The sequence below is a fragment of the Caretta caretta genome, chromosome 21 (genome assembly GCF_965140235.1).
Source record: "Caretta caretta isolate rCarCar2 chromosome 21, rCarCar1.hap1, whole genome shotgun sequence".
Taxonomy (NCBI): Eukaryota; Metazoa; Chordata; order Testudines; family Cheloniidae; genus Caretta; species Caretta caretta.
The window spans coordinates 3,542,402-3,559,843 of NC_134226.1; positions in this window are offsets into that span (position 1 = coordinate 3,542,402).

Below are 17,442 nucleotides of genomic sequence, written 5' to 3' on the forward strand. Positions count from 1 at the left end.
ACCATGTGAAATGAAGCTGCAGCTTTATATTCCAGGCATGTTTGTGCTGAGCTCTGCTTAACAAATGCTTAAATAATCCCCAATTAATCTGTAACTCATTTTTGCCTTGTAAAATGCATGTTCAAGTCAAGGGAGCTCTAAGTTAAACAGTGAATATTTGCTGTCAGAGAAAAGGAAATTATTTACTACGCCTAAACCAATATTTAGAGAAGGAATATGGAAAATTTAGTGCAAGCCAGAGGGGGAGCACATAAAAATAAAGTGTGTGGGATAGCATAGCCCAGTGGTTAGAGAAGGGGGGTGAGCACGGGACTCATGGTTGAAAACCTCACAGGAGCAAGCTTGCTAGCGGGATTTTGACTACATCCTGATTTCTGATGGGCCAGAGATACAGTGAGGAATCTTTTCTTGGAGTATTTAAATATTTCCACCTGTGGACCCAGCTGACGTCAGAACTGCAGAGAGGTTTGCTAAAGCATCCACTCTCCACTTTATAATCTCCACATGTTCTAAGCACTGTCCCAATATTCATTAATCCTCCCAGCAATGGGAGGGGAGTGAGCATTATTAACCTTATTTTACAGATGGGGAGACTCAGGCACAGAGATTGAGGGCCTGATTTACCGCAGTGCTGGGTACCTGCCGCTCCCATTGGTTGGAGCTGGAGTTTTGGGGCTCATGACTCTACAGTCTAGACCACACTGCCACTCAAGCACAAAGAGAAATAAAAGTCATTTTCTCTAACCTAAAATTTTTTTTTAAAAAAATAAAATCACGGGACCTCAGCTGCTCGTCAGTGTACTAGGAGGCCTCTCAGTTCATCTGAACCAGTTCCGCAGGCCCTAGCTGGCCAGCCTCCCGCCCAGGCCCAGAGGTTTTCTGATAGCTCAAAAAACTGACTAAGAGCCCGAAGGTGCCTAACCCTCCAGGGAGGCCCTGATTCAGTGCCCACTGAAGTTAACGGGAGTATTTCTAGTGACTTCAAAGGGCGTTGGATCAGGCCCTGAATGTGGTACAATTGGTCTGGCCATGCACTCAGGGGAGCACAGGGACTGACACCTCCATATTCCTGGCCACAGTGCACTGTGCCCCTAAGAGTGAGGAGGAGGCAGGACCCTGCTACTGGTCAACATGTGCCATGCATCTGGTCTCAGAGCAGACTCTCGCCTGACATATCAACTTGTGGTTCAGTGTGGGACCCCAGGATCTCCTCATTTGGCTCCCACTGCTGACAGTTGCTCCAGGCTTGCAGCAGTCTACTTCTTTCTCCTTACTTTCCTCACCAGCCTGGTCACATATGGTCCTGCCCTTTTGGGGCTATGCCTATAGCCCTGCGGTCTCATCCCAGGTTTCCAGCCCAGCAACAGATTTCAGTCCTTCCCAGCCCTTATTTCCTGGGCTTCCATGCCACCTTTGTCATTGGGGTGGTAGGGGAACCCACACCTGCCTCTGCTCTCCAGGCTAGGGACCCTGCGATAAACAGCTACGGTCTGCCTGTTCAGACCCACTGCTTCCTCCTGACTCAGAGACCTGTCTTTAGACCTTTCCAGCAGGGCCTTCCTGGGTGCACAGGCAGGATTGTGTCATTTGTCTTAAAGGGGGGCAGTGCATCGCATCCAGAGCAAAACAGAATCCTCTAAGATTGGGGTAAAGAGCTGACTTTTCCTCTGTCTATCATAGAATCATAGAAATGTAGGGCTGGAAGAGTCCTCAAGAATACACAAAGTCCAGTCCACTGTGCTGAGATAGGACCAAGTGAACCTAGATATTGACATATGCCATTGGTAAGACCATTACTGGAATACGGTGTCCAGTTTTGATGCCTACACTTTTAAAAGGGTGTAAAGAAATTGGAGTAAATTCAGAAAAAAGCCACAAGCATGTTACCAGGTTTGGAAAATGTATCTTGCAGAGAGATACTTGAGGAGCTCTGTCTAGTTAGTTTACCAAAGAGAAGGTTAAGAGGTGATTTGATCACGGTCTACAAGTGGTGAGAAGATCTCTGATCATAAACATCTCTCTAATCTAGCAGACAATGGCATAACAAGGTCTCAAAGGATGCCATTTTTTAACAGTGAGGATAATTAACCCTTGGGATGGATTACCCAGGGGTATGTTGGATTCTCCATTGTTTGACTGCTTTAAATCAGGATTGGATTTCTTCCCAAAACATTTGGTCTAGTTCACCTATAAGTTATTTGGCTTGTTGCAAGAAACACTGTATGAAATCTCCTGGTCTGTGTTGTGCAGGAGGTCAGACTTGTTGATCATACTGGTTCTTTCTAGACATAAAATGTTTGAATCAAGCACCCAAGAGTTTTAATGAAGGGCTTTGTATGATGTCTTTAAACTTCCCTCTGTTCTTTGCAATCAAAGACAGTGTTTCAGAGCACAATTTAAGGTGGCTATAAATCACCCATTTACCCGAGTGACCCACTATTTTGGGAGCTGATTAAAATGTTTGCCTCTGGTAGCCTAGTAACCTGCAATGCTATGATTTATTCACCTACAGCATTATCTTCCGTGGACCCTTGGTTGCATGCTTGCCAGACGTATGGTAACATAGCTGCCTTGGAGAGACTTCCTCCGTTAATGACGTTGGGCAGGCAGTGGAAGATGGGATTTCCTCAGCAAATTAAACTTCCAGAAGATAAGGAAATCAAACATTTGCTGGCGTGCAGCAAACTGCATAATAAAAAGCACAGTGCTGCTAAATGCCCCAGAAACCTTTTGTTCCATGGAAGCCTCAATCCGTGTCAAACACAGAACTCAGATATGAATTCTGGGACCAAATTCTGCACTGGAGCCAATGTACTGGTGTAGCAGAGAGCCTAATGGATCCATAAGGCCTAGGGCCTGACTGTGCAACCATTAGTCATGCATATGGATACTTATTCACCTGAGTAGTCCCACGGAAGCTATATCCGAAATGATGTAGCAACCCATGTATATGTTGTCCACAGACTTTGTCCCATCTCAGATGAACACCTAAAGCTGCTCCCCAGAGTTGCTGCAGCAGCAACACAGATCCTTGAACTTCAGACTTAGCTGGGAAGAGTTGTTCATTTTGCCTTTGGGGCTGATCGTTGTCATCTCCTGTCGAAGCTGCCGAGGTGCTTAGCACCTTGCAGGATTAGGCCTCGTGTTACTAGGGCCCAGTTCATCAAGGCGTTGAGCCACTGACTTCCATGACTCAGGCCATTGTCACCCACATCTCAGCATTAATGGACTGCGTTTCCGCTCTGAAAATGGGTAAAGCTAAAATTAGCAGGTTCCCTCCCCCCAAACTTTAGGCAGCATAAGAGGAAGGACCCAAGAAAAGGAAATTAGTGATGCCTTATCTTGCTGTGTTTCAGGACACACTTTCCCCCTATGTCTTCTTTAGTGAAACCTTAATGATTGTGCCTCCCTCCACCACCTCCAATAAATACAGCCAGTCCATCACCTTGCAGGCTCCTTATTGGGCTCTGATGTGCTATAAAGCACTAAATCCCATTCACAGGCCCCTAACAAATATTTAGCAGGCAATCCACGTGGTTTTAATTTAGAGGGAATATGTTGCAATTTCCCCAAAGCCACCTTAACTTATAGCAAGCGTTTGATGCATTTTTATGAGGCTACGAGATTTATCATTGAGAAAACGGACAGTGAGCAATCTATTTCCCTAAACATTGCTGCTGAAGTCTTGGCAGGGAGTAAGGTTAGCAAAACTGAGTTTTCTTCTCCACTAAAGGGAATGTGCCTGTGTGTGTGTGTGGCTGCAAAGAGATTTTTTTTTTAACTTAACTCTGTTTTAGAGGAACAGAGCCCCCTGTCAAGATGCTTGGAGATGAAAGGAAGTTGACAAAGCCTCGATTTCTGGTCTACATAACGGAAAGGATTGGATCCAAAAAGCAGAAATTAAAAATAAAATGATATAAACAGTGTTTCCTTCCCAGAGAGCTTCCCCGGCAAACTCAGAACACTAACAAATTCTCAGCGATCAGGGTGCATCCAGTTTATCTTCTTGTTTGCACAGGGACTAGTCCTGAAAGGTGTGGCCGAGCTCGCTTTGAAATTTGAAGTTCCACGCACTCCAGACCTTTTCAGGATCAGAAAAAAGAACAGGAGGACTTTTGGCACCTTAGAGACTAACCAATTTATTTGAGCATAAGCATAAATCCGATGAAGTGAGCTGTAGCTCACAAAAGCTTATGCTCAAATAAATTGGTTAGTCTCTAAGGTGCCACAAGTCCTCCTTTTCTTTTTGCGAATACAGTCTAACACGGCTGTTACTCTGAAACCTTTCAGGATCAGAACTCTGGAAAGCAATTTGCTTTCAAAAGTGTCTGTGGTACTACCAAAGAAACCCTTCCTTCCTCCCTGCTTCACTACTCACATCCTCGTATATGATGTCTCTTTATTTTCTTCCTGCTGGAGATTGTTGCTGGTATATATGTGTATAGATATTGGACGCGCTCATCCCTTTGCACTTAGAGTCAGGTTTAACTTTCTTATTATAAAATATTTATTTCCCCAATACCCCAGGAACTAGCTGACTACAAAATGAACGTTTCTGTTGCAAGGGACACCACCATTGGATAGACTTATCCAGCTAGGGTTAGGTTTTCAAAAGTGCCTAAATGATCTAGGAGCACAACTCCACGTGACTTTCCATGGGATTTGTGCTGCAAAATCACTTACACCTTTGAAAATTCCACCACTAGGTTCTTACCTAGCACTTGGCCCCTTGGTGTCTGAGGGATGGGAGTCAGGACTCCTGGGTTCTATATCTGCTTCTGCCAAAGACGGATTATGTGCTCTCATGGCGCAAGTCACATGACCATTTGGGGCTCCAACTGGCTCCCCTGTAAAACGGGTATAATAATAATAACAATACTTTCCTACCGTGCTGAGGAGTTGTGGGGTTTTATTATTCACGTTTGTAAATCAGTTTCACACAAAAAGGCTACATACGTTTGAATGACGACTGTTTGGGGGGAAAGAAGGTTGTGTCCCCACCTGTGAAGAAACAGACACAGGAAAACACTTCTTCCAGTTATGGCCGTGTAAACCCAGAGTGATTCTAGTTAGTCCCTCCAATTTGAAATCATTGGGGCTACTCTGTATTTACACTGGTGAAAGCAAGCACTCTCCTAACTCAGCATTTTGCTCAGAGTATTATTTTGGGCTAGAGGGAAGCATTTTAAAGATATGCAGAAGAAACATAAGCTCCAAGGCTCTCAGATACGATGGTGATAACCATGGTATAAGAACCTAGAATAATACAGAATAAAATAAAATAGAATCATTACCCTTTCTTGATAATTACTATTGTGAATAATAATATCTAGCTCTGATATAGTGCTTTTCATCAGTAGAATTCAAATGCTTTACAAAGGAGGTCAATATCACTATCCCCATTTTACAGATGGTAAAACTGAGGCACTGGGCAGGGAAGTAACTTGCCCAAGGTCACCCAGCAGGCCAGTGGCAGAGCTGGAAATAGAATCCAGGTCTCCTGAGGCTCTGTCTCGTACTTTAGGCTGCAGTGCCTCCCTGGTGGCCTAACCTAAAAATGCAAATCAGAGAGCGGAGCCTCACTGCACAGTTAAATAACACAAAGACACTCCTTGTCCCACAGGCCTCAGAATCTAAGAAGTAGGCAAAACATGACCAGTGACTACATAGAGAAATGGAAGGGTGGGGAAACATCTGGCCAATTCCTGCAATGCGTACTCACTCCTGATTCAGGCTAAACTCCTACTGAAGTTAATGGGGGAGTATCATAAATTATCAAAGTGGGCCAACTCCTGGCAAAACTTTAACGGGAGGAGGAATTAGCTGAGACGTGTATAGGAAAGGGGGGGATAATCTTGAGGTTGCAGAGAACGCTGGGCTTAGAGATGAGCAATATGGTTTGGATAAAATAAGAGCAGAGTTAGTTCTTGAATCCAGGCGCTCAGCAAAATTGTTTTGAGGCTTAAAATAGTTCAGATCACTTGTTCCCCTTTATTGTTCACTTCCAGGCACCTCAGCACTTCCTGCTTATGACCAGGACCAGACGCAGAAATGCCAAAATATCATTTGAGAAGTTTGCTCTTGCAAAATATATGGCCATGTTTTGCAGGGGGCCTGGATAGTTCAGAAAAGAGCTGGAGAGCATCTGAATTTCTGGCTGCTTCTCTGGCACAATCATACCAAGCTCCGTCCATCATTAACTCAGGCCTCCTGTGTTTATTAAAATATTCATTTTTTATTTAGCATTTATATTGCCCAGAGGCCCCAGTCAGGATCTGGTCCCAGTGGGGCTAAGATGTGGAAGTACATAATTTTTCTCTCCGGCTAGCCAGACAGCAAAGCAGAGTCCTTTGAACAAGGGAAAGGACAGAATATTGGAATGCAAAGGTTCTGCAGACTGGAGAACTCGGAAAGTTTGACTCTGGATGTGGTCAGTAGGAGTGGCAGACAGAACTGTGCAGAGGGAACCGGAGGGCTGGGAATGACTGTTGGGAGGCAGAGTCTGAAGCAAGTCGAGAAGGCAGCAGAGTGAGAACCACCACTGAAGAAAGGTGAAGAGGAAGCACAGTGCATGCGAAGAAAATGGTCAGAGCCATGAAAATGAGCCGATGAAAGAAAAAAGGGATGGAACCAAAGAAGAAACCAACAGAATCAGGGAGCAAGTGAGAGCAGAGAAAGTGGGAGAGAAAGAAAACCAGATGGGAGAAACCCCACCTGCGAAGGTAAGTGAGCCCCTGATTACTATCTCTCAGTGCCCTGAATGTGTGGGAAGAGCTTGCATTGCTGCTGGGCTTGTCCTTTGTTTGCCTAATGATCATTGTCAGTGTTTACCCAGCTTATTTAATGGAGCACACGTGGCAAAGAGCGAGGGAGATTCCAGAGCATGACATCATCCATTGTAAAAGCGAATGCTCCTTCCATGACCAATGATCACTGGTGTTTGCTTTTCTCTGCAGGAAACAGCAGCCGGTGTCTCCAGGTGTGAGCCTGGATCATGGAAAACCTAGGAGATTAATTAACAATCTCTGTCACAAGGACCAGACAGCCATTTGAGATGAGAGGTGTTTACACTGGCCTTTCTGCAAGGCATCTAGGTCTCTCTAGCAGTGTCAACGGGCTTTAGCTCAGGCCCCTTCTCCTGTTGAATGGAATTAGATCCACTCTTACTATTTTTGCTTAGTCCATAAATCCCTTTGTTAGCTGTGGGGTTTCTGAAGGCTTTCCCCCTCTTCATTTGTGCAACTTCACTGGCAGTGGGGACGGGGAGGGAATTATTTCCAGGGGATTTTGCTGCACAACTGCAAAATGAAGCAGAACTGTCACAAACTTTTTTGCTGGAGCAATTAAATATTCAGGGAAAATTTGGAAATACAGTGACCAGGCCCATTTGTGTAGTCAGGTTACATGACTGTGCATGGAAAGGAAGAGCTCTTCCACAGAGATTTCTGATCTGGTGAGATTGGGGGGCGAAATCTCCTGAAGCCAGTTCAGAAGATTTCAGAAGCTTTCTAATCTGAAACCCTAACACTGGTTCAGCCTCAAGACCACACCCCAAGCCCTAGTTTTAATTTAATCTGGATCTGCATGGGGATCCAGCTGCCACAGCCTAAATCTGTTTGAGTTCTTACATCATGCCCATCACTAGGATGTATGAGCAGCTGTGTGGTACCTGAGGGAACAGTTCTATCAGCCATACGTTTCCAATTTTTGGGGCCTGAGTATAGCCCCTGTCTGAACTTCCCATGCATCGAAGGAACAGCGAGAAGCGCATTCTTGGCTGTCACCACAGCAGAATGTTACAAAAGCTCCATGATCATATTGACCTGCTCTTTCCACCGCTTCTACCCTCTGCATCCAAAACTGAATTTGCTCTGATCTGTTCTTTAATTCCCCCACCCTGGGGAGCCTGCATCTGCATTGTCCTCGTCCTGCTGCCTCCCCACTGGCTGAGTCAGCATGTGTGCCTGGGTGTTGGCTCAGAAGGGTTTTATGTGTGCAATCCTGGCACCACTTTGTGTTAGAAGTGAAGAGCTCCATGCGTTACAGTTACTGTCAGCCAGCTGCAGCTGCCAGGATCATGACTTATTAGCTGAGGAGTTGGGCAGTGGGTGAGCAGCAGTTTCTCCAGAAGCACATGCCAGCACTATTATTCAGAGAGAGAGCAATCCAAGGAGGCAAAAATAATGTGGAAGCATTGCTATCTGCTGCTGTCTTCATTCCCTTTGAGTGCACACAATGGATTTCACTCCCGTGCCTCTGACCTCATGGGGTGAAGACTTCATCCTTCAGTGCATCACACATGGGTTTAGTTAACACTCTTTGGCCCAGCGTACAGAATCAGAGCAGCACTTGGCTTTGTCTAATGCTGTACACACAGAGTATCCCAAAGAATTGTTACTAAAGCAGTGAGCTACATCCTGGCAGAGCCGTGACTGTGTCGGCAAATGCAACAGCCATACTGAATTCAGCAACAGCAGCCGGGGACATTAGAACTTGTCTTAGTGAGAAGAAATGATCTATCCATCCATCCATCACCTTTTCGATCTTTCTGTTTTCATATATGCCTGCCTGCTTTCTGCCTCTCTATCACCATATCTAATCCTCTGCCTATTTATCATGGTATTTAAATGCTGTCAGCCTGGCTCGTCCTCTACATTACCCAGAAAATAACATGGGACCTTTCTTTTCCACCCCGGCAGCCCTCCCAGAGAGAATCAGAAGGAACCCCGGCTTGCGTACCTCCTCCAGAGGGAGGCAGAGATTAAATGAAATATCATTTCTATTTCTTTCAAGTCCAAAGCCCTGATTCTAACGCTTAACCTGCAGCGTAAGTGTAGGGAAAGCCAATGGAGTGACTCCAAGTTTACACCAGTGCAGCAAAGAGCAGAATTTAGCCTACATATTTCAGAGGTTGCACAATTCAATCCCAGATCTCCACAGGCTCCTATGCTTTGCCTCTGAAGCCCAGACAGGCTTACGGAGTCATTCCCCTTGTGATAAGGATCAAAGAGGTGGGCGAGGTGGGCTGGCTGGTGCCCATCTTCACATAGAGGCAGATGGGGGTTGTAGCTGAGCTGACAGCATACTCCTTTCTGAGGCAATACAGGCGGGATGGAGGTGGTGTGGGATAGGGGATGGGAGGGGAGAGGTTTTCCTTCAGAGGAGCTCAGAGGGATTGACTTACAGCTGGAGCTGCCTGTGTATCACAGCCACTCATCCCTGAGCTATGAAGTACGGATGCAGATGCAGATCCGAAATTCCCAGCTGGCCCCGGAGATCTGGCTCAGGCCTAACTAAGGAGATATGTCAGGTTTCAGAGTAGCAGCCGTGTTAGTCTGTATCTGTAAAAAGAAAAGGAGGACTTGTGGCACCTTAGAGACTAACAAATTTATTAGAACATAAGCTTTCGTGATGAGCTGTAGCTCACAACAGCTTATGCTCTAATAAATTTGTTAGTCTCTAAGGTGCCGCAAGTCCTCCTTTTCTTTTTAAGGAGATATGTGACTCTTCAGATAAAATAAAATCTCCTTCTAAACTGGAGGCCAGAACTCAAAGTGAGCCTGAGCCTCTGAACTTTTCCTCAGGTGGGAAATAGTTTGGTCAGCTTTCCCCTCCACGTTCCACTAGATTCCCTTTTCACCGTGGAGCCTCTGGGGTGAAATCCTGGCCCCATGGTTGTTAATGGCAAAACTCCTATTGATTTCAGTGGACCAGGATTTCACGACAAGTTTCCAAGCAGGCCAGGAGCTCCAGTGGTGAAATACAAGGAAGAAGGCTCTTCCTACAGTATTTCCAGCCCAGGAGGGAGCAGGAAGAACTGGAAATGCCACCTGGAAAAGGTGCCTTTTATGAGCCTTCCAGCCCCATTTCACAGACTCACTGCATCTGGATTAACGCCTCAGATTCTGGGGTTTGTCCAAACGGGCCCTCTAGGCCTTCAGCAGATAGCTGATTCTTCATCATAATGGGCCATATCATCTCCTGTACTTCCATGTGCAGAGGAAACACACACAGGAGGGGACCTTAGGGTCATGTTTTGGGGGCATCACAGAAGAGGGAAATGCCCCCTCTCCTGCATTGTCATCCTGACCCCGAAAGCCCCACAGGACTTTGGCAAGTAAGTTAATGGCAACTCAGTCAACTTTTCCTCTCTGCCCTGTACATCCTCTCTCAGAGGAGGTTGCAGGGGCCAACCCTTGCAGAACAGAGCATGCTCTTTGGAGGGCTGAAAACAGAAGGAGAACCCAAGAGGCAAAGATAGCTCTGTGCCTTTGTAAATCCTGGGGCATCTGCTGATTTTGTGAAGGACAAGCCCTGTTACTTCCTTGGCGGGACAAACCCAGCATCCTACGGGAAGAATGCAGAGGGAATTGTGGGAGTGCAAACTCCAGTGTGGGCAACATGCTGCATACACAGTTGCTGTCACTTCCCTTCCTCCAAGCTGATTGAGAGCTCAGCTTTGCCAGGAGAAAGCAGGCTCTCAGCAAGTCAAGCAGCATGGTGTGGCATGGATTACCCAGTTTCCCACCACTGGACTTGCCATGTCATCCCTCATCCCTGGGAATTAAATGGCTCTGTGTTGGTTTCTAAACCAACCACAATGATCTGACTGACGGTTTGGCTGGGCCAGCTCAAGATGACCGAAATTTGACCCTGGGAGCTAATCAACCAAGAAACATAACCCAGACTTTGCAACCAACAAAACTTGCCTGAAAAACCATTACAACACCCCTGACTCACTCCCGGCCCTGGTGAAGATTAGGAGAGTCCTTTCTTGTTCTCTTTAGAAATTGTGTTTATTTACAGCTGGACAATAACTGCAGAGGAATGATGGAGGAACACTTGCAAAGAATCACAACAAGGAGACAGGCTCAGCTAGGCGGAGGTAATTGGTATTTGCAAGGAATCAGAGATTCTGTATGAGATTTTTTATTAGCACTCATAAAAAACATCACATTTTATATTCAATGTGTTCTCTTCACCGTGAAGGAACCCAAAGTGCTTTACAATCTATACTCGAGGATCACTTCACTCATCACTGCACTGTAGCCACCTCTGGAGTCGAATGGACTGCGGCAGCTATTTAACAGCGCACAGCAACACTACAGCAAAGCGTAGGGCTAGAAGAGTATCAAATCCAGTTGAATCCATAGAGGGATTTAGGGAGGTGGAACGTAATTTACCTGATTTTAAATAAAAAGAAAAGGAGTACTTGTGGCACCTTAGAGACTAACCAATTTATTTGAGCATGAGCTTTCGTGAGCTACAGCTCACTTACAAGTTTTTTCATGCAGTTGATAGATTTAGTCTCTAAGGTGCCACAAGTACTCCTTTTCTTTTTGCGAATACAGACTAACACGACTGTTCCTCTGAAACCTGATTTTAAATGTAGTAGCCAAGACAATGGAGTTAAGACTTCAACTTTCACAGAAAGTTTCCATGGGACTTTAGTTTTACATCTGACCCAAGAGGTTGGATCTTCAATCATATGTCCAAATTTTAGATTTTCAGTAAGAAGAAAAAGCAGGTATTTTAAGAGTTGGAAACTGAACAAGTGCTGTGCAGAGCACTAGTTAAGAAGCACTGATATAGTCTATTACCTGGCCACTTTCTGCAATGTACAGGTGTGTTCTTTATGACTCTGCATTTTTCAAACCAACCAAGAGCATTTGTGGGTTATGCTGTAGATAAACATTTAAACCTAAAGAAACATATAGTGTACAGATTGAACTTATAAATCTACTGAAGTGCATACCAATGTGGTGTGTGTAGGAACTTCAAGAGATTGGTTTGTCTATACCGTATATATAAACAAGGGAAACAGATCATTCATTCTTTAATCTCATTGACAGTGAGAACTTCTGGGGCCCAGGTTTGATCATGAGCGAAATGAGTTTGGGGTAGGATCAACTCAGCCAATAGTGGATACTTATCCACATCAAGAAACTCCTACACAACAAGTTTATAACACATGGTCTTGAATAACCAAGGGCAAGAACTGCCTCCCAAAAACTAACCTGTGACGTTTGTGGGGGAGCAGGGAGGTAAGTGAGCTTTGGCTAGTACTGTTAGTCTGCACCAAGTTGGTTTAAGAAAGGAGTATTGATATCCCTATTTGACAGATGGGGAAACTGAGGCAAGGCGCAGTTAAGTGAGGTGTCCAAGGACGCTGTTAGAGCTGGGAACAGAGCACAGGTCTCCTGCCTCCAATTCCTGAGCTATAGCCCTGCATCATACTCCCTCCCTCTGAAATGTTAATTTCATCATGGTTAAATGTCAGAGTTATCAACCATCAGCAGAGATGCTTGATTAAATGTCAAAACAGTTTCTATTGTGTAATCCAGATAATCTGGCTAATTTATTGGGTTGATTTAAAGGCCTAAACCTCTCTTCCAGCACCTCAATTTATTAATTTTTTTAATGAAGAGGGAAGGAAGGAAACTCCTGGGCTACGAAGTGAGTTGCATATGATTGACAGCTGCCAGAACCCCTCCAGGAGCGTTTGTTTGCGGCTGCCTGTCAGGTACACGGTAACAAGAAAGTGGAAAGGCTTTCAGAAAGAAAGTGAGAAGTAATTTCCTCTAATGTTATGTGGGAAATGAACACTCAAGACTATTATCACTTGATGGGTTTTGTGTCTGTGTCTCCTGTGCACCGGGCTAGAGTATTAATCCCAGGAACCAAACACTCCGAAAAAAGTTAATTTACTGAGCCTTACAAAATAGCTAGAAAGAGTAAAATAAACCATTTCAGTCCTGTCTGTGTTTCTTCAAAATAACCACCTGTTTATTATCATTGTGCAAATAGGAAATTAAATAGGGAGTGGGAGACATGGGATGGAACACTTGACGATTACCTGTTCTGCTCATTCCCTCTGGGGCACCTGGCATTGGCCACTGTCGGCAGACAGGATACTGGGCTAGATGGACCTTTGGTCTGACCCAGTGTGGCCGTTTTTATGTTCTAAACTGGGAGAAAGTGTGACTTTGACACCCTTCCCTGGAAGTGTAGAGTAGTGGACAGGGAGTCAGAAGAGCGGATTTCTATACCGACTCTGCTGTTCTCCTTATGGGCAAGTCACTTTATCTCTCTGTCCCCTGTTTCCCCTCCTGTCCCTTGTCTATTTAGATCCAAAGCTCTTAGGGGCAGGGATGGTCTCTTGCTCTGTATTTGTACAGTAAGTAGCACGTTGGGGCCTTGATCTCAATTGAGGCATCTGTAATATAGTAATAATGATATATAGTGCCTTATTGAAAAGTCTGAAAGAATTTAATAGGTTAAACTAATAAGGCTCTGGAGAAGTTACTCTAAACACTATAAAATATCAACTCAATGGTGTATTTTCTATAGTGTTTTTTTAAGCATTCCGTAGAATTCTAGAGCAGGGACATAAGTATTAAATTGTATAGTCTGGTCCAAACAACTTACAATTTCCTATTAAATTCTACAGGACTCTGTCCAAAAACAAAAAACAGAACTCAAAAGTTTGCAAGGGATCTAAGCCCTCCTGCTTCCGGGCATGAACCAACCTCTAACTAACGCAGGATAAGGAAGAAACGTCCCCTGGGGGCAGGTTAGCCCACATGTTCCCACTACTGGATTTCTGACACCATCCTCAGAAATAGCTGGCTCTGGCCACTGTTAAACATGAAATACTGGAATGGATGAAGCTCAGGTCTGATGTGGAAAATGAGACAGGTTCAGCTGTATCCCTATCCCAATGCTTTGAATAACCTAATAACTCAATGGCCTGCATAAAATGGAGTGTGTGTGTGTCTGTGCAGGAGGTGTCAGTCTCTTCCTTTGTAGAGAGCCACCCATTTCATAACTGACTGTAACTGGCGTCGCCTTTGATGGCAGCCTCGGCTCAGAGGCCAGGTTGTGCCTTTGTCTTTTGCCCCACACCTAGTGCTGACTGGGCAGTCAGGGATATGTAGTAAAGTGCACATTATGTCTTTACTCCACAGGTTGTTGCAGTTCAGTTGGGGACTGGTTAGGTGCTCCGATGCTGGGGTAACAAGGGCCATGTAAGCACCTACAGCAGATATTTAGTTTAGCTCCTGATTGGAACTTCCTTCCTAGTTTCCCCTGCTGAGTGCCTATGGCTGCATTGTGGGGCAACCATATTGGCATATGATTATTCCAATACTTTGTTACCCTGGAAGGCTTAACACATGGCATGCAGGTCACGGCAACACGTGCAACTGTCTCACCTCTTACTGGTTGGAGGCCAGCATGGAAAATAAAAATTTCCTTTAATCTTTAAAGACAGCAACAGGATATTCCCCTTTAGCTCTAGCATTAACATCTACAGGGGTTTGGTTGGAGTCCCTGCAGGAGACAGATTCCCTCACTGAATGTAGGGAAATGCCAAGTCTCAAAGATCCCCACGCTCCAGTTTGAAAGCTGTTAGAGTGTTTTCAAGCTGGGAGCTTCAGACATTTATGTTGTATGATCGCAAGGCTTTAGTTATCCAGGATTTTTCACAAAGGGCATGTTGCAATCGTTTGGTTGGCAGAACTGTTATGCATTAAGAAAGGGAATGGCTTTACTCTGTAGTCATGATTTCAAGTAGCAGACAAAGGGTATTTTGTTAATGCGCTGGCCTGGAGGAATTAAATGCATTTTTGCTGGAATGATTCGGGTCCATTTCGTCAGGCTTGGCAGAACTGTTCAGCTTAGATCTGAGACAGAGCTGCAGATTCAGCAAAGATGTAGCCACCTCTCCCATATCCCTTGGAATACTGTGATTGCTATCACAAACACTCGCACACTCACACGCATTTGAACAGGTACTAGTATGACACTTGATACACTGGGGGTATCTAAAATAACAACCAGGCTAGAGAAGGATTCGTTCTTTAAACGGTCAAATTAAGGAGAACACACCTAGGACTAACTTGGCTTTCCTCACAGGGTACATACACAGGAGATCTGATCTCAACTGAGAGGAGGGGATTAGATTATCCCTAGCTCTGTGTTATTTAACTTGGCTATTTAAACAGCTAATTATCCACCAATGGGTCTACTTTGCCAGATATCACATTTTTATCTGGCTGAGTGGTTCTCAAACTTTTTCAGACAGATTCTTTCTTTCTTTCTTTCTTTCTTTCTTTCTTTCTTTCTTTCTTTGAGAGTCCATTCAGTTCTGTGAATACAATAGGAACATTCATAATTACACGCAAAAAACAATTAATAATGTACAATACATGTGTCAGGGATGCAGAAAACTTTAGTAATCAGTTCATAATCACAAATGACCCTAATAGCATTATTTGTGTTCTACAGTTGGTAAAAGGTGCTAAACAGATAATAGAATCCTTGCTGACACGATATTTTAGTTTTCTAATAGAAAATTAATTACTTTTGGTTTTGTAACTTGTGTCAGGGATGCCTGGATAGACACCCTTTTCTATAATTGGAGAACTCCATCATCGTCATCACAATGATAATAGCAGCCACAGATACGAGCACCAGTCTCAACTCAGTGCCAGCAAGTAATGAGTTAATCATAAAAATCATAGGACTGGAAGGGACCTCGAGAGGTCATCTAGTCTAGTCCCCTGCACTCAAGGCAGGACTAAGTATTATTTAGAGCAGTGCTTCTCAAGCTATCTGTTGTGGGGGACCGGCAATTTTTTTTTCCAATGTGCTCACAGACCAGCACTTTGAGTAGCACTGATCTAGACCATTCCTGACAGGTGTTTGTCTAACCTTCTGTTAAAAATCCCCAATGATGGAGATTCCACCATCTCCCTAGGCAATTAATTCCAGTGCTTAACCACCCTGACAGTTAGGAAGTTTTTCCTAATGTCCAACCTAACCTGCCCTTGCTGCAATTTAAGCCCATTGCTTCTTGTCCTATCCTCAGAGGTTAAGAAGAACAATTTACCTTTCTCCTTCTTGTAATAACCTTTTATGTCCTTGAAAACTGTTATCATGTCCCCCCTCAGTCTTCTCTTCTCCAGACTAAACAAACCCAATTTTTTCAATCTTCCCTCATAGGTCACGTTTTCTAAACCTTTAATCATTTTTGTTGCTCTTCTCTGGACTTTTTCCAATTTGTCCACATCTTTCCTGAAATGTGGCACCCAGAACTGGACACAATACTCCAGTTGAGGCCTAATCAGCGCGGAGGAATTACTTCTCGCGGCTTGCTTACAACATTCCTGTTAATACATCCCAGAATGATGTTTGCTTTTTTTGCAACAATGTTACACTGTTGACTCATATTTAGCTTGTGGTCCACGATGATCCCCATATCCCTTTCCGCTGTACTCCTTCCTAGGCAGTCATTTCCCATTTTGTATGTGTGCCACTGATTGTTCCTTCCTAAGTTTAGTACTTTGCATTTGTCCTTATAGAATTTCATCCTATTTACCTCAGACCATTTCTCCAGTTTGTCCAGATCATTTTGAATTTTAATCTATCCTCCAAAGCACTTGGAACCCCTCCCAGCTTGATATCATCCACAAACTTTATAAGTGTACTCTCTATGCCATTATCTAAATCCTTGATGAAGATATTGAACAGAACCGGACCCAGAACCGATCCCTAAGGAACCCCACTTGTTATGCCCTTCCAGCATGACTGTGAACCACTGATAACTACTCTCTGGGAACAGTTTTTCAACCAGTTATGCACCCACATTATAGTAGCTCCATCTAGGTTGTATTTCCCTAGTTTGTTTATGAGAAGGTCATGCTAGACTGTATCAAAAGCCTTACTAAAGTCAAGATATACCACGTCTACCTCTTCTCCCCATCCACAAGGCTTGTTACCCTGTCAAAGAAATCTATCAGGTTGGTTTGACACGATTTGTTCTTGACAAATCCATGCTCACTGTTACTTATTACCTTATTATTTTCTAGGTGTTTGCAGATTGATTGCTTAATTATTTGCTCTATTATCTTTCTGGGTACAGAAGTTAAGCTGACTGGTCTATAATTCCCCGAGTTGTCCTTATTTCCCTTTTTATAGATGGGCACTATATTTGCCCTTTTCCAGTCTTCTGGAATGTCCCCCATCTTCCATGACTTTTCAAAGATAATTGCTAATGGCTCAGATATCTCCTCTCAGATCCTTGAGTATTCTAGGACGCATTTCAACAGGCCCTGGTGATTTGAAGACATCTAACTTGTCTAAGTAATTTTTGACTTGTTCTTTCCCTATTTTAGACTCTGATCCTACCTCATTTTCACTGGCATTCATTATTTTAGACGGCCAATCGCCACCAACCTTCTTGGTGAAAACCAAAACAAAGAGTCATTAAGCACTTCTGCCATTTCCACATTTTCCGTTATTGTCTTTCCCCCTTCATTGAGTAACGGGCCTACTCTGTCCTTGGTCTAATATACAAGCACAAAGGGAAATACATATTTCTGTAAATAAATTATGTTATTTATAGGCATGATGCAACCAGCTGCAGAGTAAATGTGTTTT